This window comes from Aquila chrysaetos, chromosome 1 (assembly GCF_900496995.4).
Source record: "Aquila chrysaetos chrysaetos chromosome 1, bAquChr1.4, whole genome shotgun sequence".
In the NCBI taxonomy this organism is placed as follows: domain Eukaryota; kingdom Metazoa; phylum Chordata; class Aves; order Accipitriformes; family Accipitridae; genus Aquila; species Aquila chrysaetos.
In genome coordinates, this window is record NC_044004.1 from 22,482,476 (window position 1) to 22,506,167 (window position 23,692).

Sequence of the window (23,692 nt, forward strand, 5' to 3'; positions counted from 1 at the left end):
ACACTCCACTGGGTGTAGAAGAGAACATCCTATCCTACAAATGAACACAAGCAGTACTGAAAGCAGATAGGCACACACAAATATCATAGTAAAATGATCACTTTTTCTGTGTCTAGGAGCCCAAATTACCTAAATACATTGCTGATCTCCTCAGTAGTCTGTGTTGGTAGCATAGCAAGTAAGGGCTGGCAGAAGTTTGAAACTGTTCATTTGGACAGAGCTGTAGTAAGAGCAGGCTTTGATCCCCAACCCATCTTCTTGGAATGAATTGCCCTTTTGATGCAAGTATTACCACAGATGCAGATTACAGTTCCTGTATTTCAATCCCTACATAAAACATACAATTTAACATTTCTATTATTATTTTCGAAAGAGGTAGACAAGGAACAGACATGGAACAGGCCAATTTCCTTTAAAAAGACCAGAGCTTGTCAGGCAACAATATGGACAAGAAATGAGTCACAGAAGCCTGTTCTATAACACAAAATAGTTTCAATGAAGCCATAATAGGAACTTGAATATTTAGAAAGGGGTCACCACAGTCTTTATCTCACAAAATACTCCACAAAAATAAAAGACTGGAGAAAATGAAGATTTTTTTTCTACTTAGGCTTGAGATAACCCCCTTCACCATTTGCCTGAAGAAACACTTATTTGATGGCATATCATTGCCTTTTGCTGAGACAGCTTAGAAAATTTCAAAACCTCATACTTTATTTCCCATCTCTTCACATTCAAATACACTCTTTTTCAGCTTCAACACATCAAACTTGCAAGGTTCATTAAGTTATAACAATCTTCACACAAAAATTTTCCTCCTCGCAGCCCTCTGTCAATTATGTTGCAAGAAAGCAAGAGTGTTGACTGAATTAGACTGCGTATATGCTCAGTATTCAAATATTGTCTCCCAGCTACATGAGAATTAGTGAAAATACTTAGATCTTTGCCAAGCTAAAGAAGATTTGTGGGCTTTATAATAGGCTGGTTTCTAGCTGGAAATGAAATTGATTACATATGTTCTTGATATTTCCTAATGCAATGTATTTTTATAAGAAACATACTCTGGTCTTATTTGGGCACTGGTGCCCAAACTACAAAAAGACAATCCTTCTGCTAGAAAGTACATAAAAATGCCATATAATCAAGCCCAGTTACTGATATATAAATTAATAGGAACAAAATAGAGAGAGAGAGTACAACTGCACTGGTTTCCTCCCTTCCTTTTAAGGGAAACCAATTTTTTTAATGTTAGAATAACTCCACAATAAGTTTATTAAAAGTATATTTTTACTGAACAAGACTTTTCTACAGCTGAGAAAGCAAGGGGCAAGACTCATCCAAATTGGATACGTAACCAAGTTGTAAAAGTTGCTTAGTTCCTTCTGCTGATGTAAAGTGGTATAACTAAAAGAGCTGCAAAGGAGCTATTCTGGCTGCAAAGGAGCTATTTCCAGGAGAACCATCCAAAAAGCACACATATTGGAAAAGCAACCAATATTTAAATAGAGTTGTGAAGAATGAGATCTGAGGTGGAATTTCCAAACACAATGTGTTTATTGTGGGTCTGATAATGATAACCTTCAGAATGATGGTGGTACCTTGCAGAAGGTGCATGAAACTTGCAGGCACACAGACTACTCGTTGGGAGCAGGGTGGAGTAACTAAGACTTCTGACTGGTCTGTGTGGTCGCTGTAGTTTCCTCTCATTGCATACTGCAGTGACGCTGTTGCATGAGAAAGATTTGTTATCTTCACTGAAAGTGGTTCATCTAGAAAGGATGGTCATGGGTTTCCTACTACACAGAGTAATTTCCATTTCTATATTAGGTACCTTTGCATGCATTCTAACTGGGGAGTGTATTATATTGCTATACCTCACATTTAGGACATTTTCCTTCCTGACACTTAGTTTAAAATGTTATTACTTCTAATTCAAGTTATAACCCCTTTAATTAGACTATGCACAACTTTGCATGTTTTACATTTATCTGGTACCCTCCAGAACAAGCCATTTATTGTATCTTATTTATAGGTTCTAATCTGGGACTTATTTTTCCCTCTATTTGTACTAGATATCTCTTACATAGCTGGCCTCTTTTTATGGTGGTACCATAATATAAGTATTAATAATAATATAACAAGAATTCACCCCTAACTGGATGTCAGCCAATGCTTTTCCTCCCCTCTTATGGGTAAGAGCATTCACCTCTCCCCTCCTTTACAAATCCTAAGATTAATAAAAGGTAGTTGTGTCCTAAATCTTGTCATTGTATACATCAGCTAAGAAAAGGCAAGGGTCACAGATACTTGTCCCTCACCTTGTTCTCCTCTAAATTTTACTAAATTACTTACTACCTTTAGTGCTTTAGCAATCATCATTCTGTATAAAATATTTTCTCAAGTGCAGTGGCGTTTCTTAATGTTTCAATAATTTTAAAGGATTTTAGGAACATTACACATCTGTTGGATACCCATATGCAACACATCCTTGAAATGAAAATGTTAATGTGTAAAAATTGATATGAGGATTTTTTTTTATTGAAAATGTAAAAAATCTAACAAAAAATGGAGGACATACATACATTAAAATGGCAAAGGGTGCTCAGCACAGAATGTTGAACAGAGGCAGTCAGACCACATCATTACGTTCCTGTTCTGCATGATGCTCCTTTTACCACTGCTCTCATTGAAAGGCAGAGCACAGGTAACAGCCTTCAAGCTATCAGAGGAAGAAGCTGGAAAAAATCAGGTTTTTATTTAGGTTTCTGCTGTTGACCATAAAGTTCTGGAAAATGCTTATAACCCAATCTCCTTGGAAAAATGTTAAAAATGAAAGCTTACAAGAAAGAGATGATATGAAGGGCAATGAGGGGAAAAGTCATTCTTCAGTTCATATTTTTTCTTTTCTCCACTTATGACAGAGGGTACAAGATCAAAGGCTCTTTCCCTGCTGTTTCTTCACGTGAGTAACTTTCCCTCTGTCCTCTCTATTCTTTCTAAGTGGCAAAATGCTGCTTTGTGTTAAATTACACTTAGCCTCTTTGTCCACACAAACCTCAAGTTTGAATTAAATGTTTCCTTTGAGTGACTTGTAAGTGGTATCCTCAGCAATGTGTAAAAAGAAACATAAACGAACAAATACAATAAGCTGCATGCAAAGGCTGAAGTAAAGTGGTATTTGGAAAAAGTTCAAGATTTTAATGATATGGTTATTATATTATAACTGGTAACTATTATACAACCTATCTCAAAGTCAAAATTCCTCTGCAAGTACAGTATGTCTCTATTCATTTGAGCAACTAAAAGAAAAGACTTGTTTCTAATCAACAATGTTCTGACTTCCTCGTTTTAAATAAACTTCACTTATGCTATTCCTGGTGGTTTATATGCTTTCCTACTGATTATGGATACATTTGTATTTCCTATTTCTTTAGGATTTCAGTTTTCTATAATATTTCCCATAGCCTAATTCAAACTGTGTTCATATTATTCTTGAGAATGAATTAACACATCATAGAGAAGGTTCTCCACTGCTAGACAGTTACCTTCACATGTCAGTGGGCTGCTGAACTTCTTCCTCATTCTCTCCTCTCACCTTAGGGCATCTCAGTAAACTGTGATTTTATAGTTATAGAACATACTCCAAAGCTGAATCACAATATTGGCCACCCCAGGTTCCCTTATCATTGTGCTTCACTGAACCAAAAGTATACCCCGAAGTAAATATGCAAACATTTATGAGAAAGAAAAAAAATAAAAATTAAAAAAAGGGGAGGAAGAAGCAGGCAAATATAGTTCTACTTCACTCAAAGGTCACAGATATCTTTCAACTGCAGACATTTTCTTGTAATAGACCAAGTGCCATGCTATCCCATAAGACTTCATGAAATAATCCCATTCATAGTCTTTTCAATATTCATTTCTCATATGCTTAGAAGCATTCCTGTAACTGATGACCTAAATTTAGTCACAGAGAGTTTATACCTGTTTGTTCTTGTGCAAACATTGTCTTTTAGCTTAAGTCATCCTTTTCTCTGGTATTTATTTCTAGAAAGCAAACATATCCTCTTCCAGGCTTCGCTTTACCAGACTATGCTCATTGAGTTTCCTTCCATAAAATAAAGTTTCCATCCTTCTGGTCATCTTAATAACTTTTCTGTACACCTGATCACAAAAAAGATGTCCAGAACTGTGCCAAAGATTCTATATAGGATTTTATCAATGCCTTGTAAAATGTCATTACTATTTCCTTTTCTGTAACAGAAATACCTTTTCTGATAGAGCCTCTGATGTGTCCCACCCCTTACTTCTCACCCTTCCCCCTTGGAAACTCTAGTCATTCTGTAATTGCTTAGAATGTTCATTTCCTCCACTTGGATGTTTTTGAGTAGAAGAATCCCAGTTTCTAACAGAAATTATTTTTATTGATACATAAATGGATGATCACCCACATTTCATCCCATTTTTAAGGTCATCTAATTCTTCCTATCAGATATCCTGAACTTCTTCTGTATTGATGATAACTTCCAATTTTCTATCATCAGAAAATTTTATGAGTACCTTATGGCTTTTGGTGAACGCTAATGAAAATCAAATTGCTTCCTCAAAGATCCTTTAAGATAAAGGTAATCTAGTTAATAAAGTCTTCTTGGGTTTACAAAGGCTTTGAAAAGCTTCTTGCAAAATGCTTTTAAAGAAACTGATCAGCAATGGTATAAAAGAGCTTCGCAAGGTTAAATTATTTACAGAAAGATAGGAAATGAAAGTAGGAAAAGTCAGTTAGTTCTCACAGGAAAGAGAGGTCACCTACTGGTGGCCTACACTGAGCTGGTGGTGGTGAGTTACACTGACATGACCTGTGAAAACATTCATATACGGCAAAGCAAATGGGCAAGAAGTGAAGTGACAAAGTTTGCTGGTGACAGGAGTTTATTCCAGATAGTAAGGATAAAGGCTGATTGTGAGTAATTGCAGAAGGATCTTACAGAAACGAGGTACTAAAATGGCAGATGAAGTTCAATATGAATAAACATAAGATTAAAGACAATAATAATTGTCTTTACAATTCTAATAAGAAATTTAATAAACCATTCTAATTTCTCATAAAAAATGATCAGCTCTGACCTGACAATCAACCCCTCAGAAGCATGGTTTGGGGTTACCAAAGCAGGTATCATAAAAAACATTAGCTCGATATTCAGTAGTGGTCATAAAAGCAAATCAGGATATTAAGAGTTAGTAAAAAAATGAATAGAAAATGCCATATTTTTTCCACTGCACAGATCCAATATTCTCCTACATTTTGAGTATTATGTAAAATTCTGTTTCACTCTCCTCAATAAGAATAAAATAAAAATGGAAAAGGTTCAGAGACTGGAAACAAGTACGATCAAAAGTATAGAAAAGCATCCCTAAGATCAAAATTTTAGTATCAGCAAAAGGAAATGCATCATAAATATTTTAAATATATATACATATAGCCAAGAATTTTTGTTCATAAAAACTGAGTGATCTAATCAGAATAAAACAAGCAATAATAATACCAGCAATCACAGTCTAAATTAATAAAGAAAGCCTCATTAATAACAGTACCTTTAATTGCTGTACAAGAAAACTAAAAAATATCTTTCCTCTGCTGTTACGCTCATTCCTATAAAGTCTCTTTAGGTCCTAAGGTCAATGTCATCAGTCTTCCTCAAGCAGAGAAGAGTTGGAATCACAGGGAACTGTCAACATCCTGAAGGGAAGGTCACTTCTTCCTCAGTGTTGGGATCCACTTAGGGATTATTTCCTATGTTTTCCAATCACAGTCCTCTCCTTCTCACTGGTTCCCAGCTAGCTTCCCCTCAACTGACAAAGGATTGACAAACCTGACAGCTCCACCACAGCACTGCCCTGCCCTGCCCCCAGGCCAGGCCCAACCTGCACGCTGATGGCCTGGCCTGGCCTCAGTCTTTCCTCCACCTCTGAGCCTTGCCCAGACATCTCAGGGCTGTGTCTGGCACTGGTTCCACTCATTGGACCCAATCCTGACCCCAATGTGCAGTCTGATGTCCCAGTGTGGCCTCAGCCCTCCCCACCACCATCGGCGCACCTGCCAATCAGCCTGTTTCTGGCCCTAGTCACTGTCATTGGAGCTAATCCTGACTCATGTTCCTGGTTTGTCCTTGGTCTTGCTTCAACGGCATGGATTTGCCTAGTGACCTGGACTCTGTGCTGACTCTGGACACCACTGCTGGCTGTCACAAGCTAAATGATCTCAACTCAGGAAATTTAATTTAATTAAATTTATTGCCGGTTATCAGAAGCTTTTAATTATTCATTCAGGTACTGAGAAACAAAAAAGATAATTAAAGAAATACTTAGTGAAATGCCCTTCCTCCCTCTTCTCCAGGCTCAGCTTCAGTCCAACACCTATCCTTCCTCTTCCTCGTCTCAACTACTCTTGTTTTCACCATACATTACACTTGGTCCCTCCAAACCCTTTTGAAGAGGAAACAGGTGGTGCAGGAGGTTGGGAACAGTGTGCAGAGGTTTCTCTCTACTACTCCTTGCTTCTTACTGTTCCCCTGCTCTGGCATGGGTTGCCCCTGGGCTACAGTCCCTTCAGAGGTGTCTCTGTCCCAGCACAGGTCACCCAAAGGATGCAGCACAGAGCACAGAGCACCTCCTTCCAGGGTGCATCTCTATATATGTCCCCAACAATGTCTGTTTCCACACATCTTCCTCATTCCTTCTCCCTTTTCTCCAAACACTCCTCTTCACATACGTCCTCATGTGTCCCCTTTTGAGTGTCCTCCCATGTCTCCTGTCATGTATCTCCTTGCATCTCCTGTCCCCAGCAGCTGCCACCCTTCCTCAAACATGCCTGAAGAGAAGTGCTGTGTGTTCCCCTGTCTGGTTAAAGTTTTGGGGTGTGATGGACTATTTCCCTCCATTTAGAGCCACCTGGAACCTACTATGACCAGCACAGAACAGTTCATAGCCTTCTCCCACACAGGGCACCCTACACCTCCTGCTGCCAAACCCTGCCTTTTATGGCCAACATGTCAGGGCTTCCCTGCCCCCTCCCTGGGGTTGGTGGGACAGGTGCTGGCTGGTGAGGATTGTGTCCTACCAGCCCCTGTGGTGAACCCCTATGTTTTCTGGCTTCCTGGCCCCCTAGGGAGCCACTGGTCTTTGCTGTGCCCTGACACAAACAAACTAAATATTTTTTATGCAATGGCTATGTAGCTTGTGAGACTTCTGCCACACAAGATGTTCAAGGAGCTGAAGTTAAAACAGGTGTGAGAGTGGCCACCAGCCAGTTGCTAAAACAAGCCAAAATGCGCCAAGGCCAACTGAACCCTGACACGCTGCTCTGTCACTTTATTAAAAATCTTGTGAATTTTTACTAGGAATGACAAAAAATTCTATTCAATGGGTTACAGTATAAGGAACAACTATGTAATTCATTTTCTGGCCAACGTGAAAACTCAGGAAATGATAGATGAATCAGAATGAATCGAGCTTATTCACTCTGTCTTGAAGAAGTTTACAATATATCAGTAAGGTATTAACAGTCAGATTAAGAAAAAATGTAATTCTTCACGCAAGAAGTTGAACTCGTTGCCACAGGATACTGCAAAGATCCAAAACTTACTAAGTCTGAAAGTGTCAAGGGCAGACCATATGCAAGAGATTCACTGAAGACTACAAAGTAGATTTTATGTCTGGATTAGGAAGTCCAGAGCTGAAAACAGTTAGCAGTTGGGAAAGCTTTAGGATGAAGCATCATATGCTGTCTGTGTTTTTATTCTGCCCTAGGTAAATATATGGTCAGTGTTGAAGATTGCACTAAAGGAGATGAACTTCTGTAACACTTACTATAGACAGTCATACATTCTTGTGTTCTAAGGCTAAAAACTACTAAAACTGCTTACTACAATTCTGTCTAACATAACCATCTGATCCTCAGCATTCACATCCAAATCATTGTTTGAAACCTAAAGTATGGAATTTGCTTTGCTGAGGCCAAAACTAGGTCATTTTTAATTCCACACTAACTCAGTAAGACAGTGTCTGATTTTTCTTTCCTTATTCTCTATTTATTGACACGTGTCCTGGTTTCAGCTGGGATAGAGTCAATTTTCTTTCTAGTAGCTGGTATAGTGGTATGTCTTGGATTCAGTATGAGAAGAATGTTGATAACACACCGATGTTTTCAGTTGTTACTAAGTAGTGTTTAGACTAAGTCAAAGATTTTTAGCTTCTCATACTGCCCTGCCAGCGGAGGCTGGGAGCACACAAGAAACTGGGAGGGGACAGAGCCAGGATAACTGATGCAAACTGGCCAAAGGGGTATTATATACCATGTGACATCATGCCCAGTATATAAACTGGGGGGAGCTAGCTTGGGGGGGTGAATTGCTGCTCAGGAACTAACTGGAAATCATTTGGTGAGTGGTGAGCAATTGCATTGTGCATCACTTCTTTTGTATATTCCAATCCTTTTATTAGTATTGTCATTTTATTATTGTTATTATTACCATTATTAGTTTCTTCCTTTCTGTTCTATTAAACTGTTCTTATCTCAACCCACAAGTTTTACTTTTTTTTCCTGATTCTCTCCCCCATCCCACTGAGTGGGGGGGAGTGAATGAGTGGCTGTGTGGTGCTTAGTTACCAGCTGGGGTTAAAGCACAACAACATCTAAAAAATATAATAATCCATTGGCTGGAAAAAAAAAAAAAAAACTTATTGTCTGTTGTTGTAGGACATTTCTTGGATGTTTTTAAGATAATTTTTTTTTCCCTTACATGGGATTCAAGCTCCAAATACATTTGTGATTTTGATCTAGAGAAATTTCATAAATCATCCACATTCACAGACCCAATTTTTTCCCCTCTTTTAAAATGAGAACCTTAAATCCAGATCTTTATTTATTCTTTTATATAATTTAACCAGAATCAATTTAGTATACTTCAGTAAAGGCATACTATCTTCCTCTGTCTTACATCTTTACTATTTGCCAAAATTAAGCTGAAGGTATCATAATCTTTTGGATAACTGTTCCAGGAATAAGTGGATTTTGCAATATTGATAATGTGTGTAATATTGTCTCTTATTTTATTTATTATTTCCATCCACTGTCTCAGTAATGAAGTTAAATGGGGTCTATTTATCAAGTTTGAATGTTTTCGTGTGCATGAGCTGTTCAGTCATAGTTTCTTCACTTATATGTAGAATTCTCAAATTCCCAGATATTCATCTCTGGAAACAAAAGACAAGGCAAAGACAGCTAAACTTCTGAGAGTGGGCAGAACTGAGTACACTGGCATTGTTCTTAATGTAATTCATGTTTAGTCTACTTAAATGTTTAAGAGTTTATGTGGAGCAATGTTTTGATTGTATTTTCTGGTAGATGTAGCATAAACTGTCAGCATAAACAACACAAATGTCTCAGACATGAACAGGATTTTGAACTTTTGTCTGAACTTCATTCTGTTTCAAGTAAAACAAACAAACAAACAAAAAAGTGTAAAGTAAAAATTACCCCCACTGAAGGTTTTTACTTTGCACTGAAATGGACTGAAAAACCTTAAAAAAATTAGTTAACACATTTCAGCAGATAGGCAGTAGATCATGGAAGCAGCTGTCCATTACAGTTCAATCCTTGGTGGCACATCTGCATATACCTTGATTTCCACCAGTTAAACATTTGGCCTGGACAACATTAGATTTAAGCACAGCAAGACTGCATAAATTCATTCAGCGGCCTATGCACCTTGTTGTTACATGACATTGCAACAGGTTATTCATCTTTGGTGGTTTTAAGAAGTCTAATGCCAAAAAAGGAGGAAGAATTAAGAAAAAAAACCCCATATGTATTTAAAATTATTCAAATGGATTTTAAACTGATCTTGTGAAAAGCAAAGTAAATGATGTATGAACTAAATGGTTTACTAACAGTTTTTGTGTACATACCTTTGTCTCACTAGCTGCAAAGTAGCCTCTGAAATTAATGTGGTATGTGTAGTCCAACTCCCTTTCACCCTCTTATTTTTCAAACAGTTTTCTTTTCTATGGAAAAGAGGCGACATCCCTGAAGACAAGTCTGTTTTATTTTCTAATTGTCACTTTTGTTTCAACTTTTTCATTAGCATATAGATATTTTCCCAGTGAGGGTAAGTTTCATCATTGCTTCATTCATCTTTGTATGGTAAGGTTTTCTCTTTAACTGAGTGAAAGAGAAACACAGTTCATCAGAGAAGAGCAACTTATTTTGTTAATGGGCACAAGGTAGGCCAGACTAATTTTCACTTTAAGTAGAGCTTTGTCACAACCCGGGCTGGGCAGACCAGGGAGTTTTGTTGAGTTCAGAATTCGCTCGGGCTAAATTAAGGTGAAACAACACCAAAAGATCAGTTAAACATTTTATTCATGGCAGAAGCAAACTGAACTTGGGAGGCATTAACAGTAGGTGGCGGGGTTTCTCTCAACAGGAATTGGCATGGAACTACCCCAGTAAACCATGTAACCCGTGGTAACCATATACATCAGTTCAGGGAAGACAATACAGAGAGCCCTCTCATTGAGTCACGAGGTTCAGAGCCGACCCCCTTGCTTTTTAGACTCCTTCTCAGAGAAGAGCCTAGGGGTGGCTGGATCCGCTCCTAGTCCCAGACTTGGTCAATGGTTTATGTCTAAAGGGATGAGGTGTAAAAAGGAGAGGGGGGCGGGGAGAGAAGGAAGAGAAAATAGAAATATTTCACTGGTCCTGCGTCCAGCATTGGTCCAGTCAGCTGAGGGGTCCAGTTCCAGAGGGTGCACGCATGCGTGGGGCTTTAGTTTGTGTCCTTTTGTCATCTCCTTGCCTCTCCTTTGGGTGGGCACTCGAACCCATTAGGCTAATTAGGTGCCATGCATGGTTTGTGCTTTCAGAACCTTCGGGAAATGGCTCAGTGGTCTCGGGGGTCATTTGGGGAGTAACTTCTCCCTCCCTGCAGACATGACCATTGTTTGATCTTTGGCCATACCCGGTGAGCTGTCCCACTCAGCCTATCAGAACAGAGAACTGCACATCCTCCAGAACACTCTCCCTGTCCTGTTGCTGATGCTCTGTGCTGATCTGTGCTGATCAGCTTCTTTTCACCTGTGGTTCCTTGCTAGGAAGGGTTCCTTGTTATGCAGACTTTGTTGTCATGCAGAACTTTCTTCACCACAGTGTTTGAGACATTAACTCTTTCAGTCTCTCACAAGCTTTTCTCTGTAATCACTTCGTATTAAGTAAAGGCCAACTCGGTAGCAGAGTTTGGCTATTAATAGAGTCATTCTTCTAATGAAGAAATTTGTTCTACACAAGATGCCTCAGTAATTGCTTTCCAGAAATGGGTCATTCTGTGGATTTTGCCAAGGGCCTAAAGCTAACAACTTCATCCCAAGCTCAAAATGCAGGACTATCTATCACCTGGAATATTAGATACAGTTCAAATCCTGAATCCAGTCCACAGAAATGTAGACACTGACTCTTTAGTAGCATATGATCAGTGATCTTTTCTGATCCATCTTTTTTAGAGGTAGGACCCTGCTTCTGTTTGACATGAGAATTTTTCAGGCCCTTATCCCTAGACAAAGTGATAAAAAGCTGGTGGCTCAGAGAACCACTTCAAACAAGTAAATAGCATTCAGGAAAACATGTTGATTCAAAACACGTTGATTTAGAAACAAATCTCCAAATTGCTCACAGAGAGAGGTGTCTTGAATTAATGTGAAGTCAGCATGTCAAGCCATTCATGTTATACAGAAAAAGCTAAATGGAGCTCTAGTTGATTCCAAATCTTAGGCATCTGAGTCAGAATTTAGTACAAAAATCTTTTCGTAATATTATTTTTTTTAATAGAAGACATTAAAGAAAATTCAGAAAGAATCCTAGCAGCAGAGAGAATAACTCAGGTCTCCATCTTACCAAAAAGTTCTAGACACTAGTTTACAGAATCATACTTCCTTGCATTTGTTTTCTTTTTTCTCACTTTATCTCTCCCTCTCATTCTTTTCCCATATATCTTATATTCTTAACTATGTAATGACAGATTAAACAGGAGGGATGGAAACCACCCTCCTTTTCATATTTCTCTCTTTTCTTCCCTTTCAGAATTGTCCCAGACTACAGGTTGTTTATTAAAGCATTAAATTGGGGATGAGAGTGAATCTGGATACCTGAATTTCCTCACTTTGAAAAGGTCAGTGGTCTGGCACTAGCACATTCTGAGACAGTTTTCCATCCATCTGGTAACTATGTAATAAGGCATTCTCCTTTCAGGGAACTACATTATAAAATAATCTCTTAAAATAAAATGTATTTTTAAAGAGAATAATCACAAGTACACTCTTCCAGTTAATTCCTTCTGATATCAAGCATATATAAGAATACATCCTGCACTGAGCCATTTAGAGGATTTAAACAAAGGAACATCTGAATCATTGATTACCTTACATATGTAAGCATGTATTCAGCTGGCAGAGGATATTCTAGTAGATGAATGGGTATAGGAACCAAACATTGCAATGTTTGACTCTTACATGCACCACTACCTGGTAGAATCCTTTGCTCTGAGTTAGGCAGTCAGTTTTACTGTACAGTTTATATGGAGAACAGTATTCATATATGCTATTTAGAAAACTGCCTAATTTATTACATACAAAATGAGAAGACAAAAGGAAAAAACCAAATCCTTGTCCAGGGAGTCGGGTGGCACATTTTTCCATTCACTGCTCAAAGTCACAAAATTATTTTTTAAATAAGAAAGCTGTATCAGGCTCCTCATATTCTATAGCCTAACAATCATCTAAGATAGGGAAGTCTTGGGTTCAAATCATGTTTTGCTTGACCTAGAGATAATTGAATGCCTATAAATACCATTGAAATAGAAGACATTCTAAAACAAAGTCAGCTGATTTCCTTTTGAAATTAACTATATTTACTTATTAAATCAACTATACTTAACTATAAATATGTCTAAAATCACTGTAATACAGAACAGTGCATCCACTTCAGAAAGGATAGACATAGGTTTACAGTCCTCCAAAAGCATACAAAGAAGGAATGGTATAAATCTAGTTCTCTACTTACAAAATTAAAATTCATACAAGTACAACTTCACAAGTATACAATGTATGTGTTCACTAGACTGAAGAGCCTCTGTTCTCAGATGTCTTCTTTCACATATATTCTCACAGACTCTACATACAGTCTGATATCAATGTTACTTTTCTGTTTTTCTTATCAGGGAGAGGAAGAAATCTCAATCCAGGCTCTATTTGTATTCTATTTTTTTACAAATATTTACAGGAATAACTCAACTTTGTGATGTAACAGAGGATTACTATAGGAAGAATGCTCATTGAATATGTTGTTATGGCTAGGGAATTTTGACAGTAAATTCAAGTATCAGAAAGTCTCTAATACATAACGATGTCTTCAAATGAAGGAATTTTGAGTGGGAAAAAAAGGAGAAGTTATTCAAAACTCTTTCTGGATTTTGTTTTATTTAACTACTGAAGGAAATATGAAATACCCATAATATTCTGCTTTTGGATACCTGTGTAATTAATGAACAGGAAAGCTATCTCTTATCTTACAATCACTGATGTTAAATGACTCCAGGAACTTAAATGACAGTATGTATAGTCAAAACTTTGTATTTGTAGGTGAATAAATAAGCTGCCAATTTTTGATATTTTAAACTTTCTCAAAATACTCATTTTCTGTCAGTCATGTTGCCACAAGAATATATCTTACTTACAAATAACCAATTTAAAAAATGTCTGTTAAGTGATAAGATCAAGTCCAAAACTAGTCTTAGTCTTCTAAGTGGGCAGCAGTACCTAGTGACAGCTCGAGTCCAGAATCATTCCTCCATAAAAATTCTATTCAGCAGCTAGCTAACTTCTGTAGATGACATGTCCTGTTTGAGATATATGCTTCTTTTTAGATGTTGTTTAGATGTTGTTTCTCTTTTTTTGTTCAGAGAAACAGTCTGGCTATTAGTCTTCCACCTAAGGCCAGTGGAAATCAGAAACTAGACTAGCTGTCAATGTTAAGTAGATGCCGCCAAAGAAAGCCCAGCACAAAAAGGATTACATATTTGAGAAAATACAGCTGTGGCCACCTTTTTAAAACACAAAAAAGAGGTCTGGAAATGTCCTCAGTGGCATGAGTTCAAAAGTCAAAAAAAATCTGCCATATGTTTCAGGCATGCTCCTGAGACCTAGGTTATGGAGATACCATCAGAATATCAGGAGTGTTTATTATCTGAATATTTCTTCAAATTAATGGATTGTTGTTTAAGCCATTGAAAAACTGTGCAAACTACAACTTATTTTTTCAGCCTTGTTTAACAGAGAACTATTCAATTCCCAGAAGACATGTATATGCACATCCCCAGGATAGCATTCTGATCTCAGTAGCTCAAATGAATATGGGCATTTGACTGGACACCTGAGTTTGATGCTCACATTCTGACAAAAGACAGCATCTTGAAAACTATGATAGGCATTTGCTAAGAGCTAACCCTTCACACCTCCTTGTTCAACATCCTGGTTGAATTGGCTAATGCTATTATTTGCTTAACCTTCTCCATACAGGATTCCTAGGGAGTTAGTAGTTTTAGCCACCACTTTTGGGGGCCTTTCTCCTCTATTGGTGTGGTGGGTTAGCTGACAGTCAAATTCCCACCCAGCTGCTCACTCATTTTCACCAGTAATGTGGACAGAGGAAAAAATAGGAAGAACAGAAGCGAGAAACCTCATTGGTCGAGACAAAGACAAGGAGATTTTTTGCCCATCACTGTCACTGGCAAAACAGACACAACTTGGGAAAATTAACTTAATTTATTGCCGGTTGAAATATATATACATATATATATATTTAATCACCAGTTTGGGTATTGGAAAGCAAAAAGACAAACATTAGAACACATAGGAAAACCACCTTTCCTCCTCACTTCCCCAGGCTCAACTTCACTCCAGACTCCTCTCTCCCCTCCTTGTTATTGCCAGAGATTGCCTCAGTCCCTTCAGCCCCCAATGAGTGACCAGTGCAAAAGCAGCAGGGAGGCTTATAGTCAGTGTGCAGTGGTTTCTCTCTGTTGCTCCTTCCTTCTCACACTTTTACTCTACTCTGGTGTGGGCCCTCCATGGGCTGCAGGGCAAATACCTGCTCCAGTGCCTGGAGCACCTCCTCCTCCTCCTTTCTCTGACCGTGGTGTTCCCTCTGCTGCTTCTCAATCTTTGTGTTCCCTCTGCCTGTCTGGCATTTTCTTCCCATTCTTAAATATGTTTTCCTAGAGGCACCAGCTTGGCTGATGGGCTCAGCTTTATCCTGTGATGGGTCTTCTGGAACCATCTGGAACCATGTGTGTCCAGCACAGTGCAGCCCCAGTCTCTTATTACAGAGGCCACCCCCTGCAGCCCTGCCACTGCAAACAGCTTGCCACATACATCTAATACAGTAGGATTTAGCTACCAAAGACTAGTACTTACATACGTGTATTACTGGGTGTACTGGTTTCAGCTGGGATAGAGTTAATTGTCATCCTAGCAGCTGGTACAGTGCTATGTTTTGAGTTCAGTATGAGAAGAATGTTGATAACACTGATGTTTTCAGTTGTTGCTAAGTAATGTTTAGTCTAAAGTCAAGGATTTTTCAGCTTCTCATGCCCAGCCAGCAAGAAGGCTGGAGGGGCACAAGAAGTTGGCACAGGACAGAGCCAGGGCAGCTGACCCAAACTGGCCAACAGGGTATTCCATACCATGGGACGTCACATCTATTATATAAACGGGGGGGAGTGGGGGGGGGGGGATCGCTGCTTGGGAAGTAACTGGGCGTCAATTGGTGGGTGGTGAGCAATTGCACTGTGCATCATTTATATATTCCAATCCTTTTATCATTACTGCTGTCACTTTATTAGTGTTATCATTATCATTATTAGTTTCTTCTTTTTATATTCTACTAAACTGTTCTTATCTCAACCCACAAGTTTTACTTCTTTTCCTGATTTTGTCCCCCATCCCACTGGGTGGTGGGGGAGTGAGTGAGTGGCTGCATGGTGCTTAGTTGCTGGCTGGGGTTAAACCACAACGCTGGGTATTATCATTGCCCTTCTCCATCCATAATACTCATTTGGATTTCACTTGTCATGGGCCACATGATCTCCTGGACTTTTCAGCTTTCTTCAGTTTAAATACACAGATTAACACATTTAAGATGATACCACTGCAGGCTCTTCTTTTATAGTTAATGGCCTGCACTAGCAAATATAAATGTATTGCTAATCAGTTAGTGTTGATCTGGGGTTCTTAACAAATATCTGGTGCTAGCACATTGATTTTAATAGAATTCATACAGTTTTATACAAGAGCAAAGGAGTTCTGAATTGCATTAAATTGTGGAAGTGCAAAGCGAATTTGTATAGAAAGACAAAAATTTTTATTTATTACATTCAGTGTATATTATGTTATTTATTATGGCCCTTCATTATCAGACTCTTGGGCTCAAGACAGAGCTTCAGAAGGAGGACACAGCTCTACAAGTCTCAGGCTGCAGGGAGTGCCTGGGGCTTCTCACTGAGTCTGGGGCACATGGCTTTCTAACTTGTCAGAGGTGTGCAGTTTTTCAGGAGCTGTACCACCAAGCAAAAGAGCTGCAGGAAGAGGTCAGCATGCTGAGCAGCATCAGAGAGGATGAGAAAGACATCTAGTGGATCTTCTCTCAGACCTGCAGCTTCAAGAGCCTGCATCTTCAACTGTAGCAGAGAAGTAGGAAGAGCTTGTACCTATCAAACTGGATAGTGGAAACCCCCATTGTGATGAAGTCTGGGAACTGGTGACTTCTCACACCAGGAGAAAGAATCCTGCCCCCCCGATGACTTGAGAAGTCAGTTACAGAATAGGTTCACTGCCCTCATAGCTGATGAGCTGGGAGTGCCATCAAATGAGGCATCTCTGCCGGAGCAGCCTGAGCCACTTAGGACCACAAAGAGTTGAGTGATAGTGGTAGGAAACTGTCTACTGCAGAGGTCAGAGACCCCCATCTGTCAACCTGACTTGTCAGATACGGAGGTGTCACAACCCATGCTGGACAGACTAGGAAAGGATCATGGTGAGTTCGGAATTCCCTCGGGCTAAATTAAGGTGAAGCCACACCAAATGATCAGTTGAACGTTTTATTTATGGCAGAAGCAACCTGAACTTCGAAGGCATAACAGTAGGTGGCAGGGTTTCTCACAAGAATTAGCATGAAACTGTGTCAGTAAACCGTATAACAAGTGGTAACCATACGTCACCAAACATATACTACAAACCTTGCTTATTTGGGGATTATATTCAGGGAAGAAAATAAGGGCAGTCCTTCCATTGAGTCACGAGGTTCAAAGTGGACCCCCTTGCTTTCTAGGCTTCTTTTCAGAGAGAAGCCTAGGGGTGGCTGGATCCACTCCTAGTCCCAGACTTGGTCAACGGTTTATGTCTAAAGGGTTGAAGTGTAGAGGTTATGAAGAAAAAGAGAAGGACAGAGAGTGAGAGAAGGGAAATATTTCACCAGTCCTGGGTCCATCGTTGGTCCAGCCAGTCTAGAGGTCCAGTTCTGGAGGGTGTGCGCATGCATGGGGCTTCAGTTCGTGTCCTTTTATAGTCTCCTTGCCTCTCCTTCAGGTGGGCATTCAAACTCATTAGGCTAATTAGGTGCCATGTGCAGTTTGTGCCTTCAGAACCTTCAGGAAGTAGGTTGGTGGGCTTGGGGGTCATTTGGGGAGTAACTTCTCCTTCCCTGCAGACATGACAATTGTTTGATCTTTGGTCATACCTGGTGAGCTGCCCTGCTCAGCAGCATCCTCCAGCATGCCCTCCTCATCCTGTTATTGATGTCCTGTGCTGATCAGCTTGTTTTCACCTGTGGTTCCTTGTTATGCAGAGCTTGCTGTTATGCAGAACTTGCCCCACCACAATGTTTGAGACATTAACTCTTCCAGTCTCTCACAGGAGGTTTCCTGCTTGCCAGGGACTCACATCTAGGACGTTATGGAGAGGCTATGGCTCTCTTAACTATTACCCCTTACTGCTCTTCCACTTAGGCACTAATGCCATGGGTGACCTGGGAAGTACCAAACATGACTACATGGGTCTGGGAACAATGGTCAAGGGCATGGGGCCTCAGGTAGTGTTCTTCATACTGCTGGTGAGGGGGAAGGACCTGAGGAAGACCTTGGATCATACATGTCAACAATTGTTTGCACAGCTGGTGTTAGCAGCAGAGTTTCCCTTTCAGTGAGCATGGGACCCTCTTTGGAGATCAATAGCTGTTTGGAAGAGACGGGATCCACCTGGATAAGCAGGGGAAAAGTATTTTTGCCAACAGGCTGACTAACCTAGTAAAGAGACCTTTAGACTATGAATGATGGGGGAGGGAGACATTCCTCAACAAACAGGTGAGGAAGTTGTGAATGGGGTAGGCAAGTCCCATGACTGAGTCAGATAAGGCTAACTTTGAGCTACAAATTCATTTAGAACAAATAGAATCAGTTATTAGCACCAGCCACCTATTGCTCAAAGAAAACATCTTTTTGATCAGTCTAGAATGGCTGGGTAAACAGATACCCTTCTAACACTGTTATCAGATCTAGAATTTACTACGTCTGCAATTTAGCCAGATACAGCATTACATGAGTGTCTCAATCTATTTCAGTTCTAGGTCACCCTTTTTTACCACAAACCCTCTTTATAGGCAGTTTAGGATTTAAGCTGAAGCTAATGAAGAATGCTCAAATTTCCTTCTATTTTTTTATTTCTTACTTTGTCATATTCATGAAGTGATACCTTGTTAGAAAATACTTTGTAGTCTTTTAGAAAGACTAGTGAAATATTTCATTTCCCTTGCCCCCTAAATGATCATTAATGAGCAGTAAAATAATTCAAACTGCTACAGTTTGGTAGAATATATTTTAAACCTTTCCAAGACAAACCACAAGATGTAATTATTCTCTTAGTGTTACAAGTGTCTGATTGCTAGAAGTCTCACATCTCTAGATGCCTGTAATTATCCATAGTAATTTGTTAGCTCATTTGATTTATTCAGAAAGACTGTCTGTTTCTTCTCATACAGACATATATAATGATATGGACCTCTTACCTCATACAGTGTACTAATTGCTAAATTTTATTTTGTATAACAGTATAACAACATTTGAAGGTTCAGTGAAGAGATTAACTCTCCCAGTCCGAAGACAGACTAATTAGTCTTACAAATTAACTAGCCCTGTCTCTCATGAGTGAAGAATCTGTGTAATTGATGGTCAGTTCATACACAAAAAATTAGTATCAGGTGTTCAAACATTATTTGAAGATGTTTGCAGTGGCTGATATAATTTATCTGAATTTTAAATGCAAAACAATGTCAGTGAGACTGTAACATGCACTGAGCATATCATTTAATAAATAATTTATGAAAAGTACTGTCAGGAGCATAATTCATTGTAAGAAATAGAAGCACACAATGTATAACACACTAAATTCATATGCACCACATACTTGCGTATTCCTTACTGAAATATTGGGGTTTTAAATTTATAAAATGTCCCAATTAGATAATTTAAGAGTGTGTGCAGTAATGCTTAGCAAAGAAATGCAGGTATATATGCTGAGATCAGTATTGCATTTTTGAAAAATTGGACCTAGATACATAAAAAAAAATTAGAGATTTAGTACACAGAGTGTGATTCAGGCAGAACTGAATTATCAAACTACAAACTATGTTTTTCAAAGTTCCATGCTTACATATTCATCTGTTAAGTAAAGTTGGTTTTCTGTTACTTGAGGAACCTAGCCAGTGCTTTGGTGACACTGTTATCCCTACTTATTTGATAAACCAATTGTTAGAAAGCTGCATCAAGAGGACTTCAGGTTTTCCTTGAACTAAGAAAATTCAAACCCATGTATTTCTCACCAGTGCTCCATCTACTACTGTACTTGTGGTAAGGAACAAGGTCATCATTTTCTCAAAAGTGTATCAGTATATTGAAAGGAATAGAAGATCTGTAGACAGATATGCAAGCAAACTCTGACTCTGCAATTTACCTTCAGGTAACTCAGTTATGAGTGGAGAGCTAAGCTATGACTCCCTGTGCTTTATGTATTTGGCATTAAGCAGCCATTGGACAAAAGTCAGAAAGAGTCATATCCCTTCAAAATAGAATCTTCCAACTATTTGACTTTTTATATTTTTTTTTTCATCTGCAAAGTGACTTAAAGTCAGCCAGCAAATAGTCTAAACAGAAGTCTAGTGAATAACACTCACTTTTCATCTTCTGCTGTGGACCAGTCAGTGTTCAATTATTTCATGCAAGACAAAAGCAAATGAGTGAGCTCCACTTAAAGCGGGTGGTTAAGAATATACTGCTAAGAGAATTCTGCAAGTAACTAATTAAATTTTTCACAGGTAAAGGAAAGAACTTAAATTGTGTCTCTTACATTTAAAGTGTTCTAACCTCTATAAAAGGGGAAGGTAGCAATATTTATATAAAATTTAGCTGTGATCTAAATGTGTAATGTCCAACTCCATAGCAGTATTCAGGTTTATGAAATTCAACTGCAAGTTCTACTTGGTCAGATAAGTAGCATCAATTTGTTTTCTATTCCTGACAATATGACACATTTTAGTTAATCATGAACAGATTTTCCCATCAGAGATTAGAGAGACAACAAAATTTCATTCTTTGTAAATAGCTTTGTTTTTTTCAGGAGAGAAGAGGAAAAAAACATTCAATAATTACTGTTATTATGAATCATTTGTTTCACATTATGAAGAAATTAGAGAGAAGAAATATCAAAGTTTAACATATAGCTTGATTCATGTTACAAGGATGGTACGTAAGCACACAAGCAGATATAAATATAGAAACTGTTTATTAACAATTAAATTGCAACTAGGTATCTAGAAAGCATGTTAAAAAAATCAAAATTCTGTTCTTCTACTAGAGATGATTAGTTAAACAAAAGAGTAAGTTTTAATTGTGTCCCTCAAAATGGGTTAAACTCCTTAAATCATTGTGTCGATGTAATGGTTACCATTATCTCTGGTCTTTTCTGAGATATATTAAGTTAATTTATGCAACTGTTACAAGTATGATTAACAGATCTTGTGATTGTGAACTGTGAAGTATGTATGTGACAAAAGGCCACAGTGGGGTTTGAACATTTCCTAGTGAGGAAGAGTGCTGTGTCTCACAATGACTTTGTAACTTGTTAATAGCTCAGCTAAGCATAGACAGTCATTAACTGTCATAAACCTCATATTAAAATTGTTCAGTCCATTCATAATGCAATTATTATTTTCAAATCAAAAGGTAGAAAAGTATAGCTTATTGGAAATACAGCTAAACACCTTCTTACTTGGGTTAAAGAATAACAAATAAAGAGGAAAGAGAGAGAAAACTATTATTAATCCATGTAACACTGAGAGTGAGAAATTAGTAACAAAGACATCCAGATCTGGAAACTTTTACAAAGGTTGAAAGACTGTGTAGCTGATATAGTCTTGTCACAACTGTCCTGGACAGACCAGGGAGGGGTTACGGTGAGTTCAGAATTCCCTTGGGCTAAATTAAGGTGAAGTGACACCAAATGATCAGTTAAACATTTTATTTATTGCAGAAGCAACCTAAACGTGGAAGGCATAATAGTAGGTGGCATGGTTCCTATTGAAATGCCTACAAAGGTAAGGAGGAGAAAGAGAAGAAAAGAGAGGGGAAAAGAAGAAAATGAGAGAGATATCACCACCCTTGGATCCCACAATGAAGTTAACGGTCAATGACGCTGACGGTCGTGGTAATCCTCCAGTGATGGGCACGCATGGGGCTCCTTGTGTCTGCATCTTTTCAGGACATGGTTTAGTGGGCATGGTGGTGTTGGGTCTTGGGTGGGTGGGCATGGTGGTGTTGGGGACTCAATGAGCTTAAAGGTCTTTTCCAACCTAAATGATTCTATGATTCTTTTATAGCCCAGTTCCCGCCTTTTCTCACATCAATCACACCCCTCTTGGTTTTCTGCACACCGCCCCTGAGGACTTACGTAACTCTTGATTTTCTGCCCAGGTGCCATCATGGGGGGTGGTAGTGAGCCCCTTCCCCAAATAAACTCTGGTTGACCCCTGGCCAGATACGGTGAGTTGTTCCACCCAGTTCATCAGGATGTGGGACTGCGCATCTTCCAACATGCCTCCGGTGTCCCATGTCACATGTGGTGTTGCTATGCAGAACTTATCTTGTTGCAGTGCCTTGCAAGCAAGTGCCATTCCTTTCCTGAACCACAAAAGCCAGGCCCTGGTCTCTGTCCATCACAATGGGTGGTTGAGGCATTCACTCCATCCAGTCTCTCTAAAGTCTTCTCCAAGTCCAATGAAAAGTATACCAGGTTGTCACATGGACCTTGAAGGGAAACAAATATTTTGCATTCATATTAATTCAGCTGTCTTATGTGGTTAAGTGTTAATTGGCTAAATCTTAAGCATTCTTTTCCTTTGCCTTTGAGTAGACAATCCTAAAATTTAGTTACATGAAACATTTTTTGACAGCCAGAAATATAGGGTGTTTGCTGGTATTCAAAAGACACAGAGGTGATGTTATATCTGTGCTACCAAGATAAACACGGCTGGGACCATTTTCTGACACTGAGGCCAACTAGGGAACATCTCACATTCATACTTTCAATTTTGCTACTTTCCAAAACAGGTGACTGCTATTCAGGGTTTTCTTTCTGACCTATGTTAGCTTCAGAACTCTCTGCCCACGAACTTTTTGGGCAAGTGCTACGTCACAGAGCAAAAGCATTTCAGGGATCACTCTAACAATTTTAAAGTATGAACAGTAGACTTTCAGACCCTGGAAATGTCCCTTGCCTCTGTCTAATTTACTAGAATTTCTTCGAGTGACCTTGCTTCATTAGCAAGGAAAATCCTGTGACATAAAACAAAGTCATGCAAAGTTAGCCTGCATCCTGAATGTGTAAGAGACACACAAAATTCTTGCATTACATTTAATTTTAAAAAGAGTCTTCTTTCACTGGGAGCTGAAATACTGAAAAAGTTTTTAGATAGTTCACTAGGTACTAGATTTCAAGGCACATATATAAGCCCTTTCTCAATGTAGATAGATCCTAGCAAAACTATAAAACCATCCTTAACAGAGAAGAATGAGTATTGTTGAATATCATTGGAGAAACTACATAAATATCAGGACAAAATTAGAAATGCTCCATTAGCTTAAGTTCGCTTTGAATCCCAGATGCTTTTTCTTTCCTTGGAATTCCATCACAAGTGAAGACAATAAATGAAGAGTAAAATATGGTATGTATCATCAAAGAACAGAAACTCTTGAGAGAGAGTAACATAGGAACAGCTAGGTGGCATCATACTGGAAGCTTATATAGGCTATGTTTTCTGGCAGTGGCTAGTATGGAAAAGTAAATCTCCAATAAAGAGAGAGAAGGAGAAACCTATTCCACAAATTGGAAGTCATCCTAAATTCTGATAATAAAAATTGTCTTGTGGTATAAAGATAGATTTAGCATTCATTCCAATTTTGTGGGTTTTATTCATAAGGGCAACTGAATATTTTACATCTGTGTTATAGCTCCAGTTGAGTTTTTCCCTCTGGGGAAAAAA

The 23,692-nt window shown here is 38.7% G+C and overlaps 2 long non-coding RNA genes across 2 annotated transcripts in view; one reads left to right on the plus strand and one right to left on the minus strand.

The window, feature by feature from the left end:
- Positions 1–1,686, minus strand: part of LOC121233223 — an 18,104-nt gene extending 16,418 nt beyond the window's left edge. Inside the window, exon 1 of the long non-coding RNA XR_005932146.1 lies at positions 1,676–1,686. This is a non-coding gene — a long non-coding RNA (uncharacterized LOC121233223). The remainder of the gene's footprint in view (positions 1–1,675) is intronic.
- Positions 1,183–22,226, plus strand: LOC115336279. The gene is made up of 3 exons (XR_003921686.2): positions 1,183–1,193; positions 4,793–4,801; positions 21,797–22,226. It is a non-coding gene; the product is annotated as an uncharacterized LOC115336279 (long non-coding RNA).
- The last annotated feature ends 1,466 nt before the right edge of the window (positions 22,227–23,692 follow it).